At 40.0% G+C, this 5,588-nt stretch overlaps 1 pseudogene; it reads left to right on the top strand.

Moving 5' to 3' along the window:
- The first annotated feature begins 254 nt into the window (after positions 1-254).
- Positions 255-4,847, top strand: LOC137283218 (uncharacterized; annotated as a pseudogene).
- Positions 4,848-5,588: the final 741 nt, after the last annotated feature.

The following is a 5,588-nucleotide window of genomic DNA, read 5'->3' as shown; positions in this document are numbered from 1 at the left end:
GTAACTGTAGCGACTACACGTGTCTGGATAGCGAAAGCAGTGACAGTGATCGGGAATTTGAGTTAACATTCATCGAACCCCTTGATAATAACGCCATTGATAAAGAACTTGAAATTTGTGTTCATAAGTCTACAAAATACACGAATGATTGGGCTGTTGCTGTGTTTACTAGATGGCAGGAGGAAAGACGTCAGGGAGCCATGAAATACAATTTGGATTTGCCGAAGGTGTGTTTGTCAGAAAGTTTATTCGAAATGGGTGCTGAGGACCTTAATGTCGTCCTGAAAGTTTTCTTGTTCGAAGACCGGAAACAAGACGGAGGGTTGTATCCATCTCATACATTGTATGGTATATACACCTCGTTACAAAGCGCCATCAGAGCAAAGGGATGCACAGTGAACATGTTTGAAGAGAAGGAGTTTGAAGACAGTCGTCGATGTCTGGACGCAGTTCTGCGCAAACGTTCTGCTGAGTGTCTAGGAGCCGGGAGCCGGAAGCCGGAAGCCAACAGAAACGATATCCCTCACTGAGGAAGAGCAGCTTGGGCAGTGTGGAGCGCTGGGAGACGACACCCCAAGAAAATTTCTAGATCCAGTGCTGTATCTTACAGGTTAGTCTTACTAAATACTCTCTTCGTGTACATATTGATTATAGTTATCGTAAGCGTTTCTATTCTTTGACTGAAGAAGAAATGCTCAGATATAAATGATAATGTAGTTATTTTGGTCCTTTTGTAGGATTGCACTTCGCTCTTCGAGGGGGTAAGGAACATAGGACCTTGAGGATGTTTGCCAAACCACAAATAACGCGACCTCGTACGGATGGCAACGGCCGAAAGTTCCTTCTGTACACCGAAGATGTGTCAAAAACAAACCTTGGCGGGTTGAAGCAGAGGAAACAAGATCCGAAGAAAGTACAGGCATATGAAAACATAGACAACAAGGACCAATGTTACGTCAGTATTTTCCAGAAGTACAGATCATTGTGGTGAGTATATTTTCTATCAATGAATCAAAATTTAAAAACAATAAAGAATATAAAAAAAATAACAAATTTAACATCTATAAGATGAAAATATTAAGATTTTCTTTCAGTTAAGTGGATAAAGTATTTCAGAAATCATTCCTTGGTTTTAAAAATGTTTTTAATACAGTGTGGATGGCAAAACGACCGTTTACTTCTACTTCACTCATCGCGCCAGGCCCAAGGATGGAAGTTGGTTTCTGAAAACCCCGGTTAGCCACAACACCCTCGAAACTACAGTCAAACGGCTTTGTCAAGGTGGTTTACAGGGTAACAAAACAAATCATTCATTGAGAGCTTCAGCTGCCGCAAGGCTTTATCAGGCCAACGTCGACGAGCAATTGATTTGTGAAATGACTGGTAAGAATACATTCGACATTGCTAGACAATATTTTAATGTTTACATTGTAACAGTTATCTCATTCACGTAACACACATTGTAGCCAATGTAAATAGCACTCAAGATTAATTACGTTTGAATTAACCTAATTTCTAAGATCAGTCGCCATTATTTCACAACCTTTTATTAAGACAAAGCTACTTCAGGTGCTTTCAGATATGTGATCTTACGAACACTTTATCTATGCTTTTGCCTCTTTCTTTCTAGGTCACAAGAGTGAAGCTGTTCGTTCATACAAACGGACCTCTGCTGATCAAAAGTCTGCCTTGTCCGACATCCTTACGTTAGCGCCAAAACGCCAGAAGGGAATCACAGCTACATGTACGGTATCTCCAGACAAAGAATCTCCAGGGAATCTAAACAGACAGTCGTGTTCAATTTCAACATCTCGTGAAATGTAGTTTCAAGAAATAAAATCACTATCTCTGCTTGACTTTTTAAGAATCTGAACGTAAACATTGTCTCGTGAAAATCTTTCAGGGCCAAATAGTATTCTAAACATCCCAGGGATATTGTATAGAATGTCCCTGGGATATTGTAAATGACCCTGAAAGGATGTTTACACGACAAAAGAATAACCTCTGAAACGACACTAATAAGGCACCTGAGGTTTATATTTATCAATATATTACTAAAGACTGATTTTCACGGTCACGGACGAACGGCATGCAAAATTATTCTAAAAGAACTTATAAAGTAATGAAGCAATCTCTCACACTTGCACTATGCCTACTCTTCTCAGATGATCGATCGATGATCGATTCTAAATCGATCCTGAACTTTGCAACATGCAACTATAACCTTCCTGCAGAAACTAGGATGCGGTAAAATACCCCCAAAGAGCAAAGATTTTGTAGGTTCACATCTAATTGGAGATTAAATTTCAATATTTCAATATTTCAATTTAATTATTTTGCAGACATACTTAAATCATTGGTGAAAGAACCTTATTGGTCCTGGCCGAAGTTGTCAAAGTTCATTCGACCCCGCGGAACACCGACGGAATTGTTTTCCGTGAACATGTTTTGACTTTGTTTTTTAGACTGTTTCGTATACGGGCTATTGATATGTTAAGCAGGACTGGCATTCAGCTCTTAAAGAAAAATCTAGATATGATTCATATCGTCAGTTTAAGTCGTTTGCTTGAGCCAGAGCGTTATCTTGCTCGCCTTCGCTACAGAGATGTTCGCAATGTTTTTATACGTTTTAAGATAAGGCCTTAATGATTTATGAATTAACCATAAAAGATATGTGTCTGTGTACAAAACCCAAAGATTATGTCCATTCTGTTACATTATGGAAGACTAATTCCATTTTATGTTTATTTGTCCTGTGTATGAAAATCTAAGAAACAAGTATCTGCCACAACTGTCTCTCTCAAATCAATGCTCAACCATTGGCTTCCTTACTTTCCTGTAAAGACCCGGCAAAACAACACAGTGTGGCCCAATTTATTTACAATGCTTTTTTATTAGTAAAAGAACTGATTAGTTAGAAAGTTGATCATATATGTCATTGTTAAGATGTATCTCTTTTGTATATCGGCATGTGGCCTTTCATACAATAAAGAATTAAATTGAATCATGATGTTGTGAAAGCCGACAGCCGCGTCAACCATACTTCTCACGACGCCTGGTCCTTGGTGCCGTGTTGATAGAACACATTGCCAGCGGTTGGCCAAAATTTCAAAGGCATTCTCAACGACTCTGTGTGCTTTGGATATCCCGTAAGGCTTCGTCTGGAGTGTGACTTCCCGAGATACCAGTGCCAAAGAACGATGGAAAACAACCCTCGTAGTTATGGTACAGGTTTCCGTTTGGCGGTGACTTTCAAATGGCTTCCCATCCAGGACTCCCATGGCATGAGGTAAATGAATAAAATCAAGAAAAGAATTATTGACTTGTTTGATTGTGATTATTTTTCATTTGGAATACAGAATGAATGATGATTATCTTTCAATAATTGTTAATTTGTGCATCAACTGTGGCCAAATCGGCATTGTCGTGTTATGACCTCTTCAAATATTGTACGTTGGCATAGGTCTGTTGCTAAATTCATTTTTTTACTGACTTACTCTCCAGATATTGAGTCCCAGCCAAAATGTAACAACATGTTACTTAATTTCAGACAATTTGTTAATATCAAAAGTTGACAATATCAAATTAGGTTGCCCACTTCTGTTGAATTATCTTTGGTGCAAAAACTAATTATAATATACCAGACAGCAAAAGAAACGCAACTCCGCTTTTTGTCAAGACAGAAACATGAACGCTTGCATTTATGAGATTCCATTCTCTTTCGAAAATTGAGATTCATGATGTTAATATATGATCGCTGTAAGGAAGTAGAAGTGGTATCATCGGTGATTTCTCAGCTTCTTCCTCGGCAGTAATGTGTTACATGAGCAGCCAACCAAAAACGATTTCGTTTAAGCCAATATCCAGATCGTCAGAAAATGCTTGATCTGTCTCGTTTAAACTGAATAGTTGTATATTTGATTCAGAGTTCAGGTCAATTCCTGACGTTGGTGATACGGCTCTGGATCAGGTTATCATGGCACTAGCCACCGCGATGAACTCATCGGGAACTACAGATTGTAAGTTGTTATGGGGTTTTTTTGTAACTGACTGACTGGTAGATTAGTTGGTTGGTTTCTAGGTTCCCGGGTTCAGTTAGGTCGGGTTTTATATTTTACTTGCTCTCGCGTCCTACGTCATAGCAGATAGGGCCATAATGCTGATGCAGAGTAAACACACAGTTTGTTCAGTGACAGAAGTGTTTTCAATCCCTTATTAAACCATTTTAACCGTCAGCTATGAGTTACAATGAGCAGTTGTATACTTTAGTGTACATAATTTCAACATACCTTTTCAACATGATGTGATACATCATATAAAACATTAGGAAAAGTGATCCGTGAATGTCCCGGGGGAGAATAGGCCTTCAGCAACCCATGCTTGCCATAAAAGGCGACTCAGCTTGTCGTAAGAGGCGACTAACGGGATCGGGTGGTCAGGCTCGCTGACTTGGTTGACACATATCATTGGTTCCCAATTGCGCAGATCGATGCTCATGTTGTTGATCACTGGATTGTCTGGTCCAGACTCGATTATTTACAGACCGCCGCCATATAGCTGTAATATTGCTGAGTGTGGCGTAAAACTAAACTCACTCACTCACTCATATTGATAATGGATTCACCGGTTTGGAGAAGAGTTAGAGACTATTGTCTGACATACCGGGGACCTTGAACGAAAAAGAGTTTCAGTTCAGGGGAAATTTCTGTCTTCAGATCATTGTGTACCAGCTGGGAGAAGCGATGCTAGTGATGTCAGTCATGTCTAGTCTGTTAACAATCGAGTCTGGACCAGACAATCCAGTGACTGAGGCTGTGAGATATGATGAGAGAGCACGTGGTTATTAATCAGTATCAACTGTTGATGATACCAGGCGTTCGGTAAGAGAAATTCCTATCCTGCCCCTCTCTTCATAAACACGTGCAAAGGCTAGTTCACCTGGAAAATGGGAAAGTGATGTCAAAATAAGGAATGGCATGATCGATCTTCATGTTCCGCTATATAGCTGATAATATAACTAAACTCACTGTAAACTCCTTTTGGAAATGTCCTCCACATGTATACTTTACAAGGTTTTGAAAGCTTTACTCTGGTCATGTATTGTATGACCTTCATCAAACAACTTCAGTGTAATAGTTTTATAATGCTTTTGGAAATCTGGGTAAAACGTGATGAAAACTTGACTCATCAGTGAAGGGAACACTCCTCAACTCACGTGTTCCCCATGACACGTGTAGTCAGATTTACAAGAGGTATCGACGTATGGCGTCAGAATTTGCCGTCGGCCTATGTGGGCGTCTTGCAAGATGCCGCAGGTGTCGTCGACCTGTTCTCACAGATACACACCTCTAAATCCTGGAACCTATGCGATGTTGGAATCCATCGCTCTTGACAGGATAGTAATGGTAGGCGGCGACTGCGGAGAAGGTCTATAACTTGCTACAAGTCAGTGCCAAAATGTCGCCACAAGTTAGGGCCTAGTGGTGTTTATATGGGCATTGAATCTACAAGCAATGTCACTCGACGAGGTACCAGACTGAACCATATCTATAGTTCTCCATCTATCATCTTGTACATGTTCCAAGACG

Source organism: Haliotis asinina, chromosome 5 (genome assembly GCF_037392515.1).
Source record: "Haliotis asinina isolate JCU_RB_2024 chromosome 5, JCU_Hal_asi_v2, whole genome shotgun sequence".
NCBI classification, from domain to species: Eukaryota; Metazoa; Mollusca; class Gastropoda; order Lepetellida; family Haliotidae; genus Haliotis; species Haliotis asinina.
The sequence above is the reverse complement of the archived record's forward strand: the minus strand, read 5'-3'. Positions and strand labels throughout refer to the sequence as shown.